The sequence below is a fragment of the Marmota monax genome, unplaced genomic scaffold (genome assembly GCF_021218885.2).
Source record: "Marmota monax isolate L192 unplaced genomic scaffold, Marmota_monax_Labrador192_F-V1.1 WCK01_AAM20220418_F8-fsc00039, whole genome shotgun sequence".
Classification (NCBI taxonomy): Eukaryota; Metazoa; Chordata; class Mammalia; order Rodentia; family Sciuridae; genus Marmota; species Marmota monax.
In genome coordinates, this window is record NW_026693602.1 from 1,489,941 (window position 1) to 1,503,138 (window position 13,198).

Here is a 13,198-nt window from a genome sequence, read left to right on the forward strand (position 1 = left end):
GTGTTTGTGGGAAGAAATGACCTTTGCTCTCTTTGTATTTTTAATAATTAAATAAGAAAAAAAAGTATGTAAGACAGAAATCTTTCCTGGGAAGGCAGCGTGAGCCCATGAATGACTCCAGTTGAATTTCTTAAAACTGGGGACTGGGCTGGTGAGGTTGAGAGAACATCTTACTCTTCGGTGCACGGTATTTTCTTGTATGGATGTGAGCAGAGGGTCTAATGAGTAGAGAAAAGTGAGGGACATTGAGAAGAAAAAAATATAAACAGCCAAAACAGTATGGTGACAGTGTCTCACTGATACTGATATGAAGTGACTGAGCATTAGTCTTCTGGTTTATTCTAAGCACTTATCCTATCAAGCGTAGCAAATTTCTCACAAGTAATTCCCCAAAGCCTCATGTTGTCCAGATAAAAATAAACAATTCTGCCCAGCAGTCTGCCTAGGCCTGTGACTGTCTTACACACTCTGGGGAACCTGGCTGATTGTGCTGGCCACCACAGCGTCACCTTCAGCTTTTAGAGTGAAACACGTCCTTGGGGCCTCACGTCACCCTACCCACGTTGTAGCCCGGCTAGGATCTGAAGTTCACCCTCAGTTTAAGTGTGATTCATTAAGAGCAAGGACTTTAATTCATTTTTTTTAAATCCCTGAGAAGCTTAACAAAATTTGTTCCTTACTTCAGGAACCCTGTCCTAATATTTAAAATGGTATTGTACATAACAATGTTATAAAAGGTTTAGTCAGGCAGGCAGGCATAGTGTAGAAAGAAAACGAACTTTGGAGCCCAAGTTGGAACCTTGACTTTCTTTTTTGTTGGGGGTAGGGGTGAGGGTGAGCTAGGGATTGCACCCAGGGTCTTGCTCCTGACATACCCTACCACTTAGCGACATCCCCAGCCTCTGAACCTTCACTATTAATTCACGTAACTTCAGTTTCCTTATCTATAATACGAAGATTAATGTAGTTAAACTACCTTACAGAAGTGTCATGAGGTTTATATGAAATGAGGTCTGCAGGGTAAACCTGCACCACCTAAGTGTTCAGTAAATGGCAATTCTGATCATTGTCACCTGAGACCAATTCTTGCTTGTTACCGGTCAGGCAGCATACAGTTCTGCAGAGAGGTCACTCCGAATACGCCATGGAAATATTTAGCCTTGAAAGGCAATTCCTAGGATTCTTTTGGTCATCTCATTTTTGTGCAAAATTGAGCAAATAATATTCTTTTATCATTATTATAATTATTACCTCATGTGAATCATACAAATTAATGGGTTTCCCTGAATTGCTTACATCACGTTGTGATCATGTCCACGCCCTTTCTACCCTTTCTGCCTTCTCCCTCTGTTCCTCCTTTCCTTCCCTAACAGTCCTTTTTTACTATCAGGTAATTTTTTGTTGTTGTTTGATTCCACAGATGAAAGAAAAATATGATACTTGTCTTTTCAGGTCAGGGTTGTTTCCTTAACATGATGCCCTCCAGTTCTACCCATTTTCCTGCTAATGACATAATTTCACTCTTCTTTATAGCTGATTAATATTCCATTGTGTATCTATATCACAACTTCTTTATCCATTGTCTGTTGATGGGCATCTAAGCAGATTCCATATCTTGGCATTTGCAAACAGGTCCACAAGAAACATGGACATGCAGGTGAATGCTGACCTCTTTTCTTCACAACCAACATTCTTTATCTGTTGTCATCGGAATATTACCATATGCTCTTTAACTGAGTAGATGTACAAGAAGAAATGTCCACTCACTCTGGACATTTGCAATCTGATATATATATATATATATATATATATATATATATATATATATATATATATATATATATATATATATCCTGCTCTCTAGAAAACCTAAGTTGCTCTCCTTTCACCTTAGAGAATTAGTTAAAAAATATGTGGAGGTTCAGGGCTTTCATGAAAGAAATGCTTGCAATGTGTATATAACAGCTACTAATGGAACCAACACACAAATTAAGCACTGTGGAACTCCTAAATGCAACTGCAAGATACACAATTTTCCTTGAAAAAAAACACTTAAAAAGTCAAGGCTGGGTACAGTGGCACAAGCCTGTAATCCCAGCAGCTCTGTAGGCAGAGGCAGGATGATCACGAGTTCAAAGCCAGGCGCTAAGCAAGTCAGTGAGACCCTGTCTCTAAATAAAATACGAAATAAGGCTGGGGATGTGGCTTAGCGGTCGAGGGTCCCTGGGTTCAACCTTCAGTAGTATAAATGAGTCTCCTCCCATTTCACTTCAGGTTGAGAGCTCTCGAGGTCTGTGGATGAGCTTTCATTGTCCTTTGAATGTAAGAGAAATTTGTCACTTGAGAAATCTGAAGGGGAAATAGGTAACCCTAGTCTTGCTCTGAAAGTGCATTAGGAGACATTATGAAGCTGGGAGTGACAAGAATTCTTGCAGGTTTGGGTGGTTATAGAGTTTCTTGTAGGCTTTATATGGTCCATGTGGGGAAAAAAATCGCTGGTATTGGTTGTCTTTGGTCATGTTGAAAATGACTTGCTGGATTGGGGAACAGTTATTAATAGAAAGAAGAGTGTTGCCAGACACCTAAGGACAGAAGAACACAGGAGACACATGCATTTGCACAAGTCCAGAGAACTCACTGAGACGTGGGTTTGCACAAGCTCAGAGAATAGCAGGAAGGTCCCAGTGGTGGGAAAATTCTGAGCAACCCACAAAAGCACCTACAGAGGAAAGATCTAGATAAAAATCTCTGCCAAGTGTAAAATGCTAGACCAACACCAAGATATCAGTCTAAACAGAACATTCTTCCTGTGTTCCAACTCCAGAGGGGTTAGAAGCTTTTTGGGTAACAAGAGGAAGAAAGAGGAGTTGACCACACTATCCACATCCTAAATCCAAGGAAGAACAAGAATAAAAACATTAATTTAAAATCAGAACGGAAATTTAGATTATGGTATTTATGTATATATTTTAATCAGAAATTGGTGGATCATGTGTATTGCCTAAGAGTAACCAGAATAGTAGTGAAGTCTACTCTGGTTTTGACAGAGAAACAGTGAAAAGATCAGTTCTACAAAATACATTTTGAAGGACACAGGAAACATGACTAGAGTTATTTAGTTGTATTCTAAAAGTCTTTTTCATTCAATATAACCAATATACTGTAGAACTATTAATGTAGAAAAATATTTTCTGATAAAATAATAAAGTATAATGGCAAAAAACTTACCTATGCATTGTTTGTAACTAAATTTACTCAGAAATAACAGAGCAATGTATTCCCAAATTCATATTTTGGCCCAGGAGTTCCATTTTGAAGAATATACTTCACAAAACTGCAAAAAAAACTTATAAATTATTATTTTGCAATTTATTTTATATATTAGTAGCAGAAAATAATAACAAAAAAAAATAGCCTTAATGTTCGAAAACTTAGTATCACCTGTGTATTGTCATAATTAGTAGATTAACAAAATAGATAATTAGGCAGCCAGGAAAAATTACAAGTTTACATGTGAAAATGTGTGTATAAGTAGTATGTTTATCCTGAACTAAACAAAAATACAAGTGCATAAATTTAAAAGTTTGGAAAAAAATTGGTAGCATTATTCAATCATTTCTTCTTGTTTTTTAAGAACCAGCACTACTAATTTAAATGTAGTTCAACATCACTGGCTCCTGTTGAATATCCCAAAGCTAGGGCTCTACTTCCAAGCTGAAGACCAGGGACATCATATCTCACTAAGCATATGTTTTTTGGGGTGTGCTTAAAATGCACAGTGACTCTGCAAAATTAGCCTTTGAAAGCTGAAAAACGAATGTTTCTAAGAAAGGGGAATGGAAATATTTTTAAGTTTGCTCTAGGAAAAGGGTGATTTCTAGATAAGAACTAGACACCCATATTGCAATGACCATGGTTCCCATGGGGGCTTCTTAAGAAAAGAAAAGCAAATAGGTCTCACTGGGAACATTTGAGCAAAAGATGTGAGTTTTATGTTGCCTACATCCCCTGATGTAAGAGTCTTATTCACTTCTTAGGCTGACTCCAACCTTCTGAGAAATGATAACCATGTGATAATATTTTTTTCAATGCCAGGGGTGGAGCACAGGACTTGCTACCTGCTATGCAAGTGCTCTAACTCTGAGCTATTCCCTCATTCATTTGCAATTATTTTTCCAAAAAAATCTTTAAAAATTTGTTTTTTAGACACTGCCTTGAGGTTTTTATAAAATTTCCATCACATAGGAGCTCAAGGTCCAAGTATGCTTGCCTTATTCCTGATAAACAGCTAAAAATATGACCCCAAGTAACATGTGAATGGTTTACTTTTCTCTTACTTCCCAGTGCTACCATGAGAGCCTTGGGGTGATGGCATGGCAAACATTTTCACAGCTCCTTCATGATGTCCAGAACAGAGGCCCCCTTTCTTATAAATCCTCCCCCAGAATTGGAAAGTGGACCTCAATTCTTACTCCTTTGCCTGGTTCCTGACCACCCAGGAAGCCCTCTTCTCCTAAGTAGGTTCTTCTCTGTATCCTTAGGTCCCCAACACAATCCCAAATACAAACCTGCTTGGCCTGTTTATTGCCACCCGTTTGAGTTTGGGCATGGTCATAACCTGAGAATACTGCTGCATTATCAGACCTACTTGATTGTATATAGTATTAATGAATGCAGATTAAGACCCAAAATGTAATTTTGCTAACACATAAATTTATTTCTTGCTCAGGTAATGGTGCAGGAATATTCCAGGACAGTGGGAAAGAGGAATTACCTTTTTATGAACATTTGTGGATCTTTATGATTCTAAGTTGAGAACATGTAGCTAGAAACCAGTATCTCTTGCTACTGAATAGTGTTCTCACTAGGTTGAAATCTAGTTCTTAATGGTTAGACAATCTATAAACTAAGAAAACAAGTTATCCACCCCTTGCCATATCCAATACACAATGGTGGAACTGGGCTAATATATAGGCAAAAAAAAAAAATCTGATTCAGTGGTGCATGCCTGTAATCCCAGCTACTGGAGAGGCCCAGGCAGGAAGATCCAAGTTTGAGACCAATCTGTGCAATTCAAGGAGAACTTGTCTCAAAATAAAAATTTTAAAAATGGCTGGAGATATAACTCAATGGTAGAGCCCTCCTGGGTCCAATATGCAGTAAAATATTTTAAAAAATAAAGGTTCAAAAAGAGAGATGAATGTGAAAGACACATCAGTCATTGGATCATAGCAACGAGAGCCTCTATTGGACAAACATTGTGAAGACTCCTTCCCTGGGAGAAGAAGAAATACCCGCTGTTCTCCAGGCTTTTGGACTTGCACTTGGAAAGGTTCTCCCTTGATTGGTTTAATTCCATGGCCACATTTGTAGTGTTAGTGTGCTCTTATTAGGAGCCGTACAGATATTGCAACTCATTGTTTAATAGGGTTACAGTTGTTTTCTAGAGAAAATAGATAAAGACTTTTCAAACCAGACTCGTGGTTACATTGGCAATTCAAATTTCTTAGAAACTTCAGTGACTTCTAGTCAATTTGCTTTGTCCACTCCATTTGCCTATAGCTGCATGCAAAATTATTTCCAAAACACAGTTCTAAATCTCCTTATTTTTGTGTGTGTATTTGTATTCATCTTTGCCTCAAACAATGGCAGCTTCTCTGAGGCATCTGAAATAACTGGTCAGACTAAAAAATGATATATTCTGTGTCATCTTAGCCATAGGTTGAGTTCCTTTGGTTCCTGAGAAGTTCTGGTATGTATTTTTCCTCTAAGCTTTCTTCAGTCTTATCTCCTACTGTTTTAGGTCCAGAAGCATTTTTGGTTTCTCCAACATTCTGAGATCTTTAATTTCTGAATATTTTTTCTTGAATTCATTTTTTTCCTCAAAATATTGTTAAAAGCAGTAAATAACCATCAGCAAACACCAACACTTGGGCTCTTTCTAACTGCTCCTAAACTATAGGTACAAAAGACAAGTAGTGTTCCTTCCAAGCCATTGAGGACAAAACTCACTCTACAGCCTTCTCAGAAAAGCATGAATAGGTTGCTTTCCAGCATTTGAGACCAATTTTTTTGCTGATACCCAAATATTAGCCCAGTTCCACCATTGTGTATCGGATATGGCAAGGGTTGGATAACTTGTTTTCTTAGTTTATAGATTGTCTAACCTAGTGTCATATGTGGCAGGGTTTTGTTTCGGTGGCAACCCACTGTAGCAAAAAGCCTGTTGTTTTCCAGGCTCTTGGGCAATAGGAAGGCTGAATGCTTAGGTTTGAAATTTAAGGATGCTGCACAATTAAAGTTGGTTGTTCTGCTTACATAACTCTCCCGTGTGGACCCAGAAAGGGAAAAGGGAGATTTTGGCTCCACACAGTCACGTAAGGACCTGTTCTTATTGTGCCTCTTCAGGCTGCCAAAGTCACTTCGGACATCACCTTCCCAATTGGCTAGCAGTTGAGAGAAATAATGAAGAGGTGCTCATATGGGATTTTCTGGGTTGGACTGTGATATGAGTATTAACCTTGGCTCCCATGCCTTGTGTGACAACATCAAACGGCCAAGGGCACTAGGAGCTGTTTTAGCCACTACCTCCAATAATTACTTGAACAATAGCAGTGAGAGTTGGCATCCTTCTTTTCCCTTTTCTTAAAGGGATTATATCCAAACTAAAGTTTCTCCATTAAAAATGATGTTTACTGTAGATTTCTACTATAGAATTATTATTGCCTTAAGAAAGTTCTTTTTAGTTGCTAATGGATTTTTTTTCATCAGATGTAGTTATTGAACCCTATCATGATTTTTTTTCCTGATGCTATGAAGAATTTATAAATTTAAGAATTCCTCTTGCAACTGTTATTTGAAGACAACTGTATTGAAGTCCAGAGTAGGTGTCCCCTCAACACACACACACACAAAAAAAAAAATAACTTGGTAAAACTCATAAGAAACCTCTATGCAATATGGGAATGAAAGTATAATAGGAATAGTAATAATAAAAGCAAAAACATGATGTCCACAGGGCTCTAGGAGTTGAGATAGGGGAGAGATCATACTCAACCGTGGATTTCAAGAAAGACTTGAAGTTTGCAGATGAGGGACAGGCATCCAGAATGAGGAAAATATGAGGCCTGCATAAGAAACTGAGTTCAAAAGCAGGGGTCAAGATTGGACAAGAAGGCTGAGATCAGGCCACAAGTCATACTACACAGACTCAGTGAAGGCCACACTGCTGTAGGTCCAGAGTAAAGGTGGGCATTTAGACCAAGAGGGCACCGTGAACAGGTGAGTTCCTATTCTCTCCTATGTGAAGTCTCCACCTTACAACAGCAAAGGATAAAAACAAAATGAAAAGAAGAGACAGAAGAATACAAGATGAATAGATTATAAGGATGTGGAAAACTGAAAGCAAACAAGAGGGTGTTGACAAAGGAGAAGGGGATGTGTACCTTCCAATTCCCCTTAAGATTGCGTGCCCCATGGAGAACACCAAGCTGGCCTGTGGGGGTGTCGCCATCTTGGCCTGGAGGGAGCAGCAGGAAGAGTTGGAACATGGAACTGTTGAGGAACAGTGGAGTGGTTAAAAAGACCATTTTTATGAGCTCTGCATACGGGTGGAAACCCAGGTTATGCCACTTATTGGTTGTGAGGTCCTGGACAAATTATTCGACTTCTCTAGGACTCAGTTGTTCTTATTTGGAAAAAGGGATGATAATAACAGTAGTATCTTCTCAAAAGACTGTAGTGAGGCCTGAGTTAACACATGAAAAGCATTTAGAATGGTGCCTGGTGCACTGTTAGTGATCCCTTAATATGGGCTGTTGTGATTGTAATGTAATTCCATGAAAAATACATTTGACTCAGAACAAAGATACTGCTTCTTTCCCCACCTCTCCCTCCTCATCGACCTCTGATAAATACCATTGTACTCTTTACTTCCAAATAAAAATAACAAAATAAAATACAAAATATTCACACGTATAGCAATCACGGTTTTGTTATTTCAATATTTTTTAAAACGTAGAGCCCATCACTGTAGGAGAGTCCTGAGCGAAGCAAACAACACAGGACAATGCAAAAGGGGAAGGAAGTCTTCAGGCTGGACACTGAGTGGCCCTACAGAATCAAAGGAAATCACACGTGAAGTATTTTGGAAAGGGAAGAACACAGAAAAACTAACACCTCGACAAGTAACCCAGAGGACTGGCAGCTGAAACTCTACTGTATTCTAAACAAGCCAAAGTCCAAGTTTATTATACTCTGAGATCTCCCAGGGCAAGGACTCAATTTCACTCTAATCTGTGTTTGAACCAGGGTTTTCAGTAAGACTTCCATTAATATCCACTGATCCTCTTTATAATTATTCACCTTCCTGGAGTTTAGAGTCTTCCCTCAAAAGAAAAAAAAAATGACTGGAAAGGGGTGAGAAAGGTCAGAAAGAGGCATGATCTTGAAATGCACTCACTCCCACCTGCATAACAGATCCTGCTGAGAATGCTGGTCAGACATCTCTGAGGAAACTTAGGAGGCCCAGAATCTCAAGAACAGATCAAACCAAGGGACCCAGGGTCCCTTAATCACACTTTTCTGCCTTCCCACAGTCAGATACTCTGCCTGCATTACCTTGCAAGTAAGGGTGTGGAGTCTTGAGGGTTATCCTCTCCCATCCTAAAATATAGGAAATGTGAGGCTCTAGCCTTTTGTCACATTCTTCCCCGCTTTTTGGAGGGTACTGGGAATTGAACTCAGGAGAACTCAGCCACTGAGCCACATCCCTAGCCCTAGTTTATATTTTATTTAGAAACAGGGTTTCACTAAGTTGTTTAATGTCTCGCTTTTGCTAAGGCTGGCTTTGAACTTGTGCTCCTCCTGCCTCAGCCCCCCACCGAGCCTCTGAGATTACAGGCATGCGCCACTGTGCCTCCCTACATCCCTTCCCTTAATTGACAATAAGAGGACTGTCACAAATCCATTCTGTTCAGCATCAGCATGTGAATAAATGTATGTTATGACCACCAAAGTGACTGCTTTGGATGTAAAAGAGCATTACTTTACAGTGACCTCATGACAAAGTCTGCAAGTCCTGACGACAAGGAATGGTCCTTTCCATATGTTTAAAAGATTTCAAATGGGTTTTACATGGACAGCCTGTGTGTGTGTGTGTGTGTGTGTGTGTGTGAGAGAGAGAGAGAGAGAGAGAGAGAGAGAGAGAGAGAGAGAGAGAAAGAGGTGCACCAATGTTTTCGCAGAGCTTAATTTTAGGTGGAGGATTATAGCTAATTTTAGTCTATTTGTTTTGCTTCTTTAAAGCCTCTTAATTTTCTATGGTAAGCCTGGATTGCATTTTTATAGAGAAAAATATAATAGAGTCCATTGACTTTTTCAAAGTTAAAAAAAAATTATAACAAGATGGTTGCTAAGGGGATATATATCCCCAGGGGACAGTCTACATGGGGTCTTCCTTACAATGGACAACAATGGTCACCCAAAGCTCTGAACTGTTTGACTGTGTTCCACGTCTAACATTTCCAGCGACTGTGCAATTGTGGCTTACAGAGAACTATGGCAGCTTAATTTAGGGATAGGAATTCCAGACTCTTATGAGGCATCCAAAGAGTTCTTCAATACAGAAGGAATTTTGGGAAGAACTATTGGGAATAGAACTTGAGATGATGAAAAGGTATTGGGTGTTTTCCATTATTCTTAGTGTGCTATTGGTCTTGTCTGCCCCTTAGAGTCACTCTCTGAACTAATTTCATGCTCAGGTCAATCATTTCACAATGAAGAACATACAGTTTCTCAGACTTCCTTGTTTCCAAGTTTGTGAGTGGAGTTCAACCCGAGTTCACATTATCAGTGGATGGACATTACTCAAAGGAGCTTATTAACTCAGAGTGTTGTCTCCGTGTGGGTCTCTTCCAAGTGGTTCTGTCAAATGTGATCAGTGCATCATATATTAGGAGAATATGTTATTTCTGCCTCCACTTAAGTTACTCATAGATTGTCCTTGGCCCTTCTCTTGGGGATGGTTTTCTTATTACCATCATGCTCTGAAGACCTTTTTTATTCAACTGAATAAAACCGAAGTTGAGTAATGATTTCATATATTGCCAGCCATGTGAAAATGAATTCCATTCTCGGTTCAAAGATACCTTTAAATCGAAAGCAATCAGTATAATGTAAGTCTTATTTAATGTAAATCGATTAAATTCTCTCTCAGCCTACTAAAGAGTTAGGGCACTGAATATTTTAATTTGCTCAGATGAAAGTGTCCCTATCCCTGATTATTTTGAGATTAAAAAAAAGGTGACTACCATGATTCCTCCCTACTCTAGATGAGCTTGCCTGCAATAAAGAAAGAGCTCTGCACCTTGTCTCACTGCCTCTACCCTCCTTTTCTGTATTCCATCACAGGACAATCTGATCATTTTCCTAAAACATAAATGAGACCATACTTCCCCTCTGTGAACTCTCCAATGGGCTTCCATTGCATGAGGGTAGAATCCCGTCCCTGTGCTTATCAGAGATCAGATGTGACAGATCTGGGGCATGTGGACATGCCCAGCTTCACCTGAGCCACCCGCTACTCTCCCCAGCTCGCTCTCTCATGCACCAAGTTCCTGCCACTGAACTTCTTCCTGAAACTTCAGCATGTTCCTTGTTCCTTGTTCCCTTTTTCCAGAAGTTTGTTCTATTTTTTTTTCCTCAGATCTCTTCTGAGCAGACTCCTTCATCTCATTCCCATCTCATACCTTCGAAGAAAACCGTTGGGGATTTTATTTTTGTCTGCTTTATTCAAATTTGAATCCTCAAAGTCCCGAATCATGAGTGGATTACAGGAAATCTCAGGAAAATTCTGTGGAAGGAAATAGGTCTCTCTTGCCAACCCAAAGTAAAAGCAGCTTTATCTTTTCTGCCCTCATTAAATTCCACATTATTTCTTTTATTTTTTTTCTTTATAGTGCTCAGTTCCTAGGAGTATTTTCTTCATTTGTACAACTAGTTATTGACATGCATCGGTTCAATTTTTTTTTCACTTAAGCTGTGTGGAATATACCTTTCCTTTTCTGTATTCCTTTTCTTTTGAGAGGTAAATGACTTCCTGGAAGGCCTTGCCATGAAAACCCCAGTTCTGTTCTTCCCTTCTTGCTCAATTCAATTGTTTTCATCTGTGGACCCTATTGTCCAATTATGGAAGAACAGGAATAATCTTATATCCTGTTTTTCTAAAGTTTGATTTGTCTTAGTGGATGGCACTTAGCAGCTGTGGAGGACGAGTCACAGTCGGAAGAGGAAGAGGAGGTGTATGCAAAACTCTAAAGTCTACCTGGAAAGTGATCTGCCCCCCTGAAGAGGTAGCAAGCTTCCACAGGAAAAAAAATTACACTTGCTACCAAGGAAGATGATGATGATTAAGAAAAAGAAGAGATGATGATGATGATGATGATGATGATGATGATTTTTTTTTTAGAGAGAGAGAGAGAGAGAGAATTTTTTAATATTTATTTTTTAGTTCTCCGCAGACACAACGTCTTTGTTTGTATGTGGTGCTGAGGATTGAACCCGGGCCGCAGGCATGCCAGGCGAGCGCGCTACCGCTTGAGCCACATCTCCAACCCCGATGATGATTTTTGATGAGGACAAAACTGTAGAAAAAACACCAGTGAAGAAAATTACATAGAACACTCCAGCCCAAGATGCACAAAAATCAAACAGAATGGAAAAGGCTCAAAGCCATCCACACCATTAAAAAGTCAATAACCCATCAAAAGACAAGGAAAAAAAAAACCTCAAAGACCTAGTTCTGTAGAAAACATTAGACCAAAAATGTAAGCTACTATGGGAATGGGGTTCTCTTCTCGAAGTGGAAGCCAAGCTCATCAGTTATGCGAGGAATTGTTCCAGATGACTGATCAGGAGGCTACTCGAGATCCCTGGCAGTGTAGAAAGTTTCTTAAGAAAATAGTTTAAACCACTTGTTAAGATTTTCTCTAGTTTAATTTCTACAATAGCGGACATCTGGCTGTCCGTTTCACACAACGCAGGATGAGAACTTTCCCTGTCGTGCTGGGTAAATGTGGTCCAGGTTCCACTGCCAAGAATATGTTGTCCAAAATCCCAGTTCTGTTTTTAAAGATGCAACTCCACCCTTTGTTTGATTTTAATCATACAAGGATGTTAAGAAAAGTCATAGCAGCATAGGTGATCCCACATGGAAATGGCAGGAGGACAAGAATAACACATGGGGCATAAGCTCAGTATTTTAATGAAGCACTTTTTAAAAAAGAAAGCAACAAGTATTGGCAAACATGGTGAGAAATTATGATACTTGTGTACTGTTAGTGGAAATATAAAATGATCTGGCCACTGTAGAACAGTATCGTGGTTCCTTAAATATCAGATATAGAATTAAAATAGAACCACTTCATCCCACAATTCTACTTCTAGGTATACATGCCAAAGATTGAAAGTGGGGTCTCTAAGAGGTATTGTATGTCCACATTTATAGGAGCATTATTCACAGCAGCCACAAGTAGAAGCAACAAAAGTGTCCATCAATGGATGAATGGCTAAATAAAGTGTGGTAAACAGATAGAATGAGATATTATGTATGCAGCTGATGAAAAGAAATTCAGACTCAAGTTACAACATGAAGGAACCAACGGGATATGACATCAAGTAAAATAAGTTGGTCACAAAAAGACAATTTCTGTATGATTTCCCTTATATGAGGCATCTAAAGTATTTAAATTATCAAATTCATAAAAACGGTGAATATAATAGTGGTTGCCAGAGGGATTAGTGGAAGGAGAAATGGAAAACTGTTTAATGGGTGTAAAGTTTCAGAGAAGTATCGGTATAGGGTGCAGGGTAGAAGGGTATAGGTTATAGAGAAGATGAAAAAGATCTGGAGATGAGTTGTGCAACAATACAAATATACTACTGAATTACATGCTCAAAAATGATTAAGATGGTCAATGTTATATATGTGACCCATCATTTTTTAAAAACTCTTAACATGGAAGAACTGAATAAATTGTGGATATGTGGATAGGTGGAGAATATTTTATGGGATAGTCAGAAGGTCATCCATCGGGTAACCTGGCCCATCCTACTAGTTGTGTGGCCCTCAGCCTCACAGAAATTTCAGTCCCTGGTCTCCAAAAGAGATACCTTCCTCAGAGGTGTACTGCAAGGCCTC